This window comes from Aedes albopictus, chromosome 2 (assembly GCF_035046485.1).
Source record: "Aedes albopictus strain Foshan chromosome 2, AalbF5, whole genome shotgun sequence".
NCBI lineage: Eukaryota > Metazoa > Arthropoda > Insecta > Diptera > Culicidae > Aedes > Aedes albopictus.
The window spans coordinates 319,802,906-319,815,817 of record NC_085137.1 but is presented as its reverse complement, the minus strand read 5'-3'; positions in this window follow the sequence as shown (position 1 = coordinate 319,815,817).

Genomic DNA, 12,912 nt, shown 5'->3' with positions numbered 1-12,912 from the left:
AGTTCCAAAAATATATGTTAACTCCATTTCAGACAATTACGCCCATATGAATGATCAGTTTGCTCAGAAATTCTATTGATAATCAGAATTGGATATCTTGATCGATGTAGAGATCTGAGTGGTTGAGTTTACTATAAAAAAAATCTTTTTAGTAGATATAGCCAGGGGCGTTGCAATCGCGCTTTACCCTCTACAATTCATATGTTATTCATACGACGGCTGAATAATGCGTTAAACATTTCCCATTGAGTATCTTAAGCGTCTGTAATCCAGGAGGAGCGGCTTCCAACAGCGTTTGTTCTCCTTGTTAGGAGCGGTTGATTAACGCCCGAGTGCCAGTAAAGGAGTCCAAGCTCAACTGTACACCATGGTCCTCCGGAGGATTGTGTTTATAAAGCCAGCCATGAAAAGTATTTGCAACATTAAGTCAGAAACAGAATAATACAAACCGAACCCATAAGAAACGACACAGAAACCGAAAATGAAAGATTACGAACTGATTCAACGGCAACGACTTTTAGAGCGAAACAACGGACAAGAATTCGAGTATCAGGGACACTCTCGAGTCCCTTCGAATCTGGCAGAGGGTTACGGCAAGGTGATGGTCTTTCGTGCTTGCTGTTCAACATTGCTTTAGAACGTGTAATTAGGAGAGCGGAGATAAACACGAGTGGAACGATTTTCACGAAGTCCGTTCAACTGCTTGGTTTCGCTGATGATATTGATATTATTGCTCGTAAACTTGAGACGATGGCGTAAACGTACATCCGACTAAAGAGTGAAGCCAGGCGAATCGGATTAGTCATTAATGTGTCGAAGACAAAGTACATGATGGCAAAGGACTCCAGGGAGGACTCACCGCGCCTGCCATTCCGAGTTTATATCGACGGTGCTGAAATCGAGGCGGTTGAAGAATTCGTGTACTTGGGCTCACTGGTGACCGCCGACAACGACACCAGCAGAGAAATTCAGAGGCGCATTGTGGCAGGAAATCGTGTTTACTTTAGACTCCGCAGAACTCTACGATCGAATAAAGTTCGCCGTAACACGAAGTTAACTATCTACAAAACGCTGATTAGACCGGTCGTCCTCTACGGGCACGAAACATGGACCCTACGTGCAGAGGACCAACGCGCTCTTGGAGTTTTCGAACGGAAGGTGATGCATACCATCTACGACGGAGTGCAGATGGGAGACGGGACTTGGAGAAGGCGAATGAACCACAAGCTGCATCAGCTGCTGAGAGAACCAACCATCGTCCATACCGCGAAAATCGGGAGGCTATGGTGGGCGGATCACGTCATCAGGATGTCGGATAGCAATCCGACTAAAATGGTTCTCGAAAGTCATCCGACCGGTACAAGAAGACGTGGAGCGCAGCGAGCTAGGTGGGTCGACCAAGTGGAGGACGATCTGCGGACCCTACGCAGAGTGCGAAACTGGAGACAAACAGCCATAGACCGAGTGGAATGGAGACGGCTACAATGTACAGCAGAGGCCACCCCGGCCTTAGCCTGATTGGTAAGGTAAGTAACAGACAAGAATTGGAACGTGGAATGTATTAACCCTAGCCCAGCAGGGTAAACTGGCACAACTAGCCAAACCATGAGGCCTAGCCTGTGACCCTAGGACTGAGCGAAATTCGTTGGTCGAACTTTGGAAACGCAGATTGGCGTCGGGTCAAATGCTATACCCTGGCCTATGAGGTGAACACGCTCCTCGCCACCGTGGAGTTGGTTTTCTGTTTAGCGCTCACGCCCACACTGTGCCCATGATGTGGAAACCTGTTCATGAGAGGACAATTTTAGCCAGATTCAGAACACGGGCTCGAAACCTTACCGAATCCGATGCTGCCGAAATGCAAGACAAACAGCCAACTGAATGCAGATTCCGAAAGGAGATATGCAGACTTTCACGCGAAGGTTGGTTCCAACTACTCGGACTATGAGCACGTAAGGACGCCATGGTCTCGGTGAGATGAGCGAGAACGGAGAGTTGTTTGCAGAGTTTTGTGGTAACAATGGTGATCGAGGGATCGCTCTTTACTCACCGACCAGTGCACACAGTGCCCAGTAAACATTTTGGTCTGTATAATTTGTGTTCTACACTACTATATAAGAACCTGTTCAATCGTATAAACTGCACAAAACTGCTATATTCGTACCAAAGTGGAGGCCATATACATACTTCTGATGATATTTCGCGATTTCATATGATCATCATTACGATGTCCCAAATAATCGATCGAAAGAATAAAATACGACTTCGGGTGATATGTAATACGATGTCTGAAATTAGCTATAAAAAAGTTGACACCTAGCCTAGAACACGGCACCTCCAGATTGTGAGTCCAAGCCCATACCATTGTACTAATCGATCTTCCTTGAGCAGAGCACAAATTATGGCCAATATAAGCTTAAGCTTTCTAAACCAACCATGAAACTTGCCTTTGCCTTCCTACATGAATGCTGATATGAAGAATGGGTTGCAATTTTTTCTAAGTCATTGTGATTCCATTTATTACAATGCTGTACTGATATATAGTATACCTAATGGTGAGTTGTCAATTTATATACAACTCGTAGCGAGTTGGATTTGCACTTGCGCGCCACCGACGAGAATAATTTAGGTGAGCTACGTATTCAGAGAAAACAGTGGATAACAGACCTGGAGGAAGCGAAGAAACGCCAAAGCCACGATATAGCGAGCAAACGCAAAAAGTGAAACGCTCATGTCGACGGGACAAAAGAGCGTGGGCGGACTCCCTAGCGGACGAAGGCGAAAAAGCCGCAAACACCACCGGCGACATCCGTCTCCTCTACGATGTCTCACGTCACCTGAGACTAAGATGAATGCTACGATACCCGTGAAAGACACGTTTGGACAGTTATAGACCGACCCGACTGATCAGTTGAAACGCTGGTTCGAGTACTTGGAAACCATTTCCGAGTATCGAATACGCCATCAACAACTCAGCATTATCCGCCAAATATTCGACGCATTACCCGTGTCAACACCGAAGCTCCTTCAGTGCGAGAGATAGAAACAGCCATCCGTAGCATGAAATTGAACAGAGTCCCGGGGGTCGATCGCATATCAGCCGAGATGCTTTAAGCTGACCTCGTAGAATCTACACAACTGCTGCATCAATTATTCTGCAGCATATGGAGAATCTCGACATTTCCAGTCGACTGGATGCAAGGCGTCTTAGTCAAGATACCCAAAAAGAGCGACCTGACAGTACCTATGCGATAATTGGCGGGGCATCATGTTGTTGCGCATCGTGATCCTGTGTGGACCATATTGCCACGCTCCGTATCATCCTGGAGTAAATCAATGAATTCCAAGAGTCTCTCTACTTGGTGTTCATTGATTACGAAAAAGCTTTCGACCGTCTCAATCACGGAAGCATGTGGGAAGCCCTCAGGCGCAAGGGTCTCCCTGAGAAAATCATCGGCCTCATTGAAGCACAGTACAGGGCATTTTTGTGCAGAGTGCTGCACAACGGTCTCTTGTCCGATCCCATCCAGTCGTCGCTGGAGTGAGGCACGTATGAGTCCTATCGCTACTGTTCCTCATCGTAATCGACGAGATCTTGGTAGGTGCGATTGATCGTTAACCAAATCGTGGGTTGCTGTGGTAGCCCATTACAATGGAGCACAAAACAATAACTTCAAACTGGCTGATGCCGTTGCTCTCTTTACTCAACGGCGCTCTGATATGCTCGATGATCTTGCCGATCGCTTCTCAACGGCAGGTCTTACCATAAACGTCAACAAGACCAAATCGTTGGATGTCAACACGGTCAATCCTTCTAATTTAACGGTAGCTGGACAATCAGTGGCGATTGTTGAAAGCTTCCAATATCTTGTCTGGTCAAGGCGATGTCGGACAAACGACCAGGATGGAGATCTTTCAATTCGGCCCTCTGCACCACCCGTGGTTGCTCAGGACAGAAAGTAAGTAAGTAAGTATACCATCTACTAGAGCTTCGTTAACAATGTACCGGCGGCTGTCACGGCACAATCTAGAACGACTAAAGCAGCTGGATGGCGTCAGCACACGCGGAGGATCTCAAGGCGGTTTCGTTTGCTTTCATCCCAATCAACAAACATAGTGTTATTCATGAGAACCTTCAGATTGTAATACAGCAAAATAGGGGATTTAGGGTAAGAAATCAAACTTTGAACTAGTCAAATTGTAATCTTAATTTGAACCATTTCGAAATTCTTCAAAACGACGTACTTTTTAGGCAAATATTGTCCCGAAAAAGATGTTAAACAGCTTTCCGTAATATAACCTGATAACATGGACTTTAAAAGCAGTGAAAAAAGCGTTTTTGTCATGGAAAACAGGCAATTGAAAAATCACTGTAATTTCACCTATTTCCCCCCAGAGAAAGCCCATTTTCGGTGCACCCGTACAGCTCATGCATTGCATCACACGCAATAAGTGAATACGTCAAATGAAAGCTTATTTATCGTAGAATCGACAAACTGAATAATATTCCGCATTATTTGTTATAAAATTATCAAATTTAAGTGATTCTTACTTGGAGAATGTTATCTTAAGTTGAACCATTTGTAATCTAAATTTGAACTAGTAAACGGGGGTGAGCTTCTAGTGTTGGCCTGTAGATTGCGCTAGTGGTTGCTTTGTTTACTCTTGGGGGATGAAAAATTCCAAATTTAGATTCCAAATTCCTAAAGAATTTCGAACATTCTGAGGTGAGATTCCACTGCCTAATGAAAAATAGGTATGCGAATTAGCAGATTCATGTAATTTTTAATTGTTTAGCATGGAATTGGCTGTTTTGTGAGTTGCTCGAGCTGCTGCCGCCAGTAGTTCAAATTAAGATTAAAATTGGTTCAAATTATGATTACGATGGTTCAAATTAAGATTAAAATCATTGTTGATGAAAAATCGAATATTTCAATGAAATTCGGTGCAAATACAAACTTTTTACCATTTAACAGAAAGCTTATACCCGTGGCTTTCATGTACATACGATTTTGCCGTAGTAAATTATTTCCATGTGGGAGAAAAAATCACTTAAAATTTGCACTGCTTCAGAAAGCCGCAATATGGTTCAAAGTTTGATTACCTACCCTACTTCCCGAGTAGAAGTAAAAATCAGAACAATATCATCATTTGATATTCCTCAGTGAAGTACTCAAGATCATAATAAGCTATTGGTTTGTTTGACATAAGAGATAAAAGATCAAAAATAAGATCAAAAATTAGTATGGAGAAGAACAAAATAATATCTCATTTTGATATTATAAGATCAGACTAATATCTGGGGAGATTTGGGCTGTAGCACATCAAACCAATATCATAAAATGATCTGACAGATGGATTAGAGTAAAAAAAAAGAAAAATGGCCGCGACCAGAATCGAACTTATGACCTTGTGATTTATGAGCAGTGACATTACCACTGCACTACGACTCACATCTGAAAATAGGAGGTAACAAGAGCATCAATTTCTACGTTTTCCAAGGTGTTTGCGAGTCATGGTAGTTGTGTTGGTTTGGTCCCGCCATGTTGTAGATGAGTGTGTGAAAGAACTAATTATGATCTTGAATAGTAGTTTTCAGATCTTACAATTTTCGGATGTTTTAGATGAATGTGTGAAAGAACTGATTTTGATCTTGAGCAGTAATTTTCAGATCTTTCAATTTCTGGATGTTGCAGATGGAAATGTGAAGAGCTAATTTTGATCTTAAGCAGTTTTTTTTTTCGGATTTTCCAATGATAAATGTTCTATTGCAGTATATTAATACAGTTTCCACCCAAAATTTGCAAACTCAAGCAAAAGTATGGAATATAAAAATGAATTAGGGATCAATTAGGAATTGCATATTTTCCTAAACAGAGAGAGTAATTTTCTCTAGATGATTCCACATTTTATGCATATTCTCTGAATTGTTAACAAAGCTTAGCTAGCCTAGTGATCCAAACTTTAAAAACGACATGTGTAGAAACATGTTTGGTTTATTTTGCGCCTAAGGCAGGACGAATTTCCACCAATAGGACGTACATAATCAGTGAAGTACTAGATTCATGACTAGATTGTAATAATGTGCTGATTTTTTGTATGGTGACAAGGTAAATTCTCAATTTCTGCAATGAAATGACTCAAAAAGCTTGGCTATTATAATTTCTTGCCTAATTCAATAGTGTTTGAGTAACTATGTTATTGTTTTCTCCATTTCTCCACTTCTTGCAACAAAGTTTTCCAAAATTTTGTTCTAACAGCATTAAATCGGGAATCATAATACCCACGCTTTTTGCATAATTTCGTTGCAGAAACGGAGAATTTACCTTCTAGCCATAAAAAAATCAGCTAAAAATCTAGTATGTACTTCACTGAACGTGCTCAATTGTGAACTGTCGCCCAGAAAAGCTTTGGAAACATTATTTTAGAAGATCATAGTCGTCACGACTATCGACTCCGTCTGTTCCTATACCCGAGGCAGAATCGCTACGCAATTTGTTGGTTGAAACCCAAAAAGCTGGTCGTCTGCAGCGGTATTTTTTGTTGAATCTAGAATCAATGGTCCGTTTTTCGAAATGGAGGTATTTTGCTTAGCGGGCCGATAAAGTTTCTGAATTGTCCGGTGATTCATTTATTGGATTCGTACCACAAATGCTAGCTCGACATCGAAATCTAGCTCATGGAGCTCATGTTGTCATCGGACTCAATTGGAAAGCCTGTGCTGGTTTACTAACAGTGAAATAAAATAATTATAAACTGGGATTAAGTAATCTATCAGATAATTCAGCATATACTTTTGTGCATTTTTTAAAGAAAAACAAATATCGATTGTATGCATTTTTGTGCCGATTAGTCTGTTGTTTTTTTTTGTTCAATTGCCGCATCTATAAACCCGCTTATTGAAAATAGAGGCCACTTCTACTTCCTTTTTGTTCCAGTGCTCGTTTGTAAAATTTGTGGTGGACGTAAGGGAACATCTATTAATTATGTAACGATGAATTCGACATTTTTGAACTCGGGGGTTGGTTTATTAGGATCTGGTGGCCTCCATAAGGGTTTTTTTATATGCTAACTCCAACTTTTTTGTATGGATCGTAACGCTAGGCTGTATTCCCTATTCCCCTGGAGCATTACGTAATTTATTAAACCCCTATCTCCTGAAGCGTTACGTTATTTGGGGACGGCGAATAATGAAAGTTGAAGACTTAAAATAGTTTTTATGCACAATGTTGGGAAATTTCGACATTCTTACAGCGGGTTGCACTAGGCTATCCAAAGATCAAATTAAGTACTAATTTTGAAATCATATCACGATGAGATATTGAGCAGATATTTGGCAACTTTTTGCATATCTCATCAATATCACATTATGATATGACATCAAAATTTGATCGTTTTAAGATATGATTATGATATTCACTTCTACCCGGGTTAACAGCGTAAACTGATTAAACGTCGCGATCACCAAGGAAATCTTTGATTGTTTCAGTCGCAAAATCATGAAACATTTCAAATAAGCAGAAAATCTTAGCTTACGCAGCAATTTAATCTGTTTAGTGAGTACCCCTAGTATATTTATTATTTCACTGATTTATTTTGTTTGAACATTTTGTATGCACTACACATTCTATTTGATCAGTTCAAAACACGTGGGTAAAAATAGCCTCGACATATGAGCCGGGCATCTCCCAGTCATCATCCGGAGCAGCACGCGGCCTGTCAAATAACCATAAAAACGGCAAAACGTAAAAACACACACCGCAGGGATGGTCGACGACAGACGATCGAGATTTTTATGATGTGCAGACAGGCTTTCATTCATCTGTGGCAAGAAAGAAAGAGAGTCCTGGCCTGCGAAAAATAAAGCATAAAAACATACGCAATGCATGCATACCGCTTGCCACTACTAGTCTGTGAGGCTGTATAGAGGGAACATAGGGATAGGGAAGAAAGCATATTGGCGGGTAATTAGTTGCGGTAAATAACTTTTGACAAAAATAAATAAACGATGAAAGGCGGTCAAAAAAGAAATGCAGTTTTTTTTTCTCGGTGGGTTTGCGGGGATGGCAAATTGTTCTTATTTTAGCAACTGCGGTAGAGTAAAAAAAGAGAATACAATGACGACAACACAAATGCAATCCATCTGGAACTAATGGTTGGTGATGATGTTTGTTGCATTTCGGTTTCAATTAGTTGGTTTCCGCTGTGAAAGATCTAATTTGGAGGTAGACAGGAAAGAATTGATGGGCTGTGTCGCTGTCACCATTATTGCTTTATGAGTAATTGATGCTGTTTCGACTGACGTTTTTACGGTTTCTTAGGAGGGTTGGATGCTGTGGTAAAAAAATCACCCCCGCTCCAAAAGTTCTATGTACAGAACGTTAATGCTCGAGGTTGCTGCAGCCTACAGCAAACCTTGTCCAGAAAAGGTACTCAAAGCTAGATAGTTACGGTGGACAGGTTAATGTTGCATGAAATCTGGATAGTAACCCTTTCGCAAGGAATCCGGATGGTACAAGACAACATTAAGCAGAGGCACTCACTGTGATCCTCACTTGACAAATGACAAACACTGTCATCAAAACAGACGCAAACCTTGGCAAAGTAACTCAAACTATCCCCTGTCCTGAGCAGTAGCAACAGCATCTAACAGCATGTCTTCTTCTTGAAACATACCATAAAGCATGAAGCTTTGTCTGCATGCTTTTTTGATGTATGCCTTATTCATATGACGGGCTGTTTGTAGCGCCGTGTGCTAATGCTAACAAAATTGACCTTCATTTAGACCAAATTATATGATTGTAATTTATCAGTGAGTGTCATATTTTTGTTGTTTGAGCGAAGGTAACGTTCGTTTGGGCTGCCATTGAGATTTGCAAAGTATGAGTGTGTTGGGAATTCTAGAGGCGTAGCGTGGTCCCATGGCGCCCTTGGCAAGCATTCAGATTGGCGCTCCACGACAATTGGCTTCTTTAGCGGTGTTGAGATGACTCCTGAATCTCCATGTCAAACTGAGCCTAAATCAAAATTTTCATGAATTTTGGTGCCCGGGAACCTATTTCAAAATCAGTTCAAAGTTTGTATGGGCTCGATTTGTCGAATCACCCCTCGTTGCATTTTGAAAGGGGCAGAACTGTCAAGCAGTTGCCCAGCTGTCAAAAGGTGATTTCAAAAAATGTATGAAATTGATTTTAGGTACCAAAATAAAGTTCTAAAAATCTAAAAAAAAAACACAGTGGCTCAGAAAAAGGTGCTCTTTCTTTAAGGGTTTGATTTTGGTGTTCCGAAGAAACAGATTTTCCCCGAATTTTTCTTTTTTCTTAGAGTATTTTTCAGTTGTGTATTTCTTTAGGAGTTTGAAATGACCTTTTTAATTGTTATTTAGGGTAAAAGCTCCCTTAGTGGAGGTAGTACCAATAGTGGTGGTAGTGCAAATTTAGCACTATTTCGAACAAAAAGCTTGCAAATGACATTTTTAATAGATGCATCATAACTTATTAATAACATTAATTCAGTTTTGTGTTCAGGATTTGACGAAAAACCTATTTGAAACAATTATTTTCCTTAAATTTTTTGCTCCTTTGCACCTATAGTGGTGGTAGTGTTCCTATAGTGGTGGGTCCCATAAGAATTCAATGGGATGCGCCACTATAGGAACAAATGTTAAATTTTACCTCCATAATAGGAACCGTGTACCTATAGTTGGTGCAAGTGATTTATTAGCAAAAACTGAAATAAACAATGGTTTTTACATTTTTCCTAGCAAATTTAAGTGAAATCTACCGATTAACGTTTTCAGACTTCTTATTTTGTGGTATTATCGATTTTATTCAATTATTTTTCTACAAGGAGCTACTAATAGCACCACTATTGGTACATTTACCCTAAATTTAAATTTGCTTTACCAAATAAATTTACCAATGGCTTCCTCTGCAGTTTAATCAAAATATTTTCCAGAAAAAAGTGAATTTTCAGTAATCATTAGACGCACCATGGACATGAAAGAATGCCGGGAAAAATTCCTGTTGAACTCTCTTTATAAGTTTTTTGTTGGAATCTCCAGAAGAATTCCTGTTGGAATCACTTAATGAACTTCTGAAACTCTGGAGGAGTTCCTGCAGGAATATTCGAAGGAATACCTGATGAAAACCCGGGAAACATTTCAGCAAGAATATTCAATTCCTGGAAGTCCTAAAATTGCCTGTAAGAATTTGTGGAGACCCACTGGAAATATTTTTGAAAGAATTTTTGAAGTAATTCCTGATAAAAAAACTTAAGGATTCTCTGGAGGATATTTTGAAAATCCCCAGAAGGTTTTACGAAGAAACTCCTGGAGGATTTTCTGGAGAAATCCATGTAAAGCTTTAAAAAAAACTTTGGAGAAATTCTGGATGAAATCAATGACGGATTTTCTAACGGAATACCTGGGGAAATTTATGAAAAAAATTCCAAGTTCATAATTTTCTGGAGGAGTTTATGGGAAAACTCATGGATTTATAGAGGGACTCCAGCAGAAATTTATGGAGAAATCTTTAGTGAACATGGAATAATTTGGGAAGAAATCAATGGTAAATTTTCTAAGCGATATGAGAGATTTCTTCTCAGAGGCATTTTTGAAAAAAATCTTGGGTGGGATTTCTAAAGGAATCTCTGAAGGATTTTCTATAGGAAAAAATGTGAAATAGAAGTATGGAGAAATAGAAGCTTAAGCCCCCAGAAATTTCTAAAGGCCCTGTGGAGAAATTTCTAAAGGCATCTTGAAAAAAAAAATTCCAAATTTATCCACGAAAGATTTTTTGAAAGATTTTTTTACGGAACTATGGAAGTTTATCTAATAAAATCCTTAGAATAATATTAGAAGAAAACCTTTAACCAATTTCTAAATAAATTACTAGATAACTTCTGAATGTCTCCATAGAGGAGTTTCTATAGGTATCCTTCGAAAAATTGTCCACGTTTGTCCACGGGGAGGGGGAGGGGGTAAAAAAATCACGATTTTTCTGTCCACGTGGTATATGGACGGCCCCCTACTTGGGAAAGCATATCCCGGAGAGATTTATAGAGCTTCGTTTATAGAGACAACTGAACAATGTTCCCATTGAAAACCACTGACCCATACAAACGACCTTTCATTGTCAAGTTATGCTGACTTCCTTTTTCGGTTCTGCGAGACAGTTCGTCTATAAATCTTAACTACCATACCTACGAGTTTTGCCTTATTAACTTCCTCGGAGCAGGCAAGTGCATGCTCGCTGGTGATTATCGCACCCAGAAGGATATCCTCAGGGTTGCGGCTGTCACAAATCACAAGGTTCTCCTCCTTACCTGCAATGAAAATGAAAAAAAAAGAAGATAATGTTTAGTAGGGCAAAGAAAAATTTCAAGAGATCTTATATAATTATGGTTTACAGCAGCGAACGGCGCATATGGAACTGTATCACGTGAAATGCTGTGCAGTAGCGCAGTAGCTCAATCCGTCACAGCGCGGTAGCACCGAGTCAAGATCATAAAACTTTATCGCGGGCCCGGAACGGCCCCAAAAGCGTTAATTAATCTGACAAGAGTGCAGTGTGTGCAATTCAGTTCAGGTGGGGAATCTTTTTGTTTCTGTTTACATGTCGGTGATGTCCCCTGTATCTCATGGGACCACCAACGAATTTTTCCCACTTTTGGAAAGGTCGCTTGACCGCGCGGTTGTTGGCGGCATCGCGAAAAAGGTGCGAACACCAGCTTGACTGCTGGGTTGAAATGACTGGCTTTGACGTGCTCCGAGTCGATTTCATGCCTACAGAGGTAATCAATTATTTGGACACCCTCCCTTCGGGTAATCTGAGTTGAGCGACCAGAAATTTGCAAATGCGGTGGATGTATGCATGGAAGTTTCCTTTTGACACGGTGCGGTGATGTGACGACTTGTTGAAATCTGTCGACAAGGGACTGAGAATCGAGTTGTCGGAGAGAGTAAAAGTTTGGGCTTCACGCGGTCCTTCTATGGTCAACAGAGGCACTGCTTGCGACTTTTTAATTCAGTAAATTAACGGTGTTGATGAATATTTATTTTGACATTAAGTGCTGCGCTTTCTTGTCTTTGTTACCGTCGACAGTTTCATTCGGTATGGATTTAATCATTAATTAAATGCACCTTTTGAATGCTGTTTTGGATAGTTCATGTCTGCGTAAATGGTATTGTTTTGATGGATCTTGGGAGATGGAATTCGGTGTAGTAGTAAGGCAAGGTTTGATGCAATATTAGAATATCTCAAGGGGTTTCCAACAATTTTTTTAATGACAAGTAATCAAATATTACTTTCGATTTCTCTGGGTAATCATGGTAATCACAAGTAATCATGGTAATCAGAAGTAATCCATTGTCATCAATAATAATCAGATGTAATCAATGGAAATCAATTGAGTAATCAACGGTTTAACCGAAAAAAGTAATCATAAGTAATTAGTTGTAATCATTCGATAATCATAGGTAATCTAAGTAATCAATATTAATCTTGAGTAATCAATCTTGGAAATCAATTAGTAATCAAGGCAATCAAAAAAATTATCATAGTAATCAGAGGTAATCATAAATAATCCGAGGTAATCAATGGTAATTCGATAATCATTAGTAACCTGAGTAATCAGTAGTAATCTTGAGTAATCAATAGTAATCTTGGAAATCAATAAGTAATTATAGTAATCAGCGAGTAATCAGAATATTTTTATTCGGTAGTGGCAGGTTATCAATTTAGTTGGAAACAGTGGTGTCATCGTGGTTACTCCAAATTATTCACTGAGTAACCAGCTCTTCAGTTCAAAAAAAAAAAGTTTTTTTTCAGGATGCAAAATATAATAAAATACCAATTTTGATTATTATGGGTGCACACTGTTAACGCCCTGACCACATCAGTTTTAGTGAAT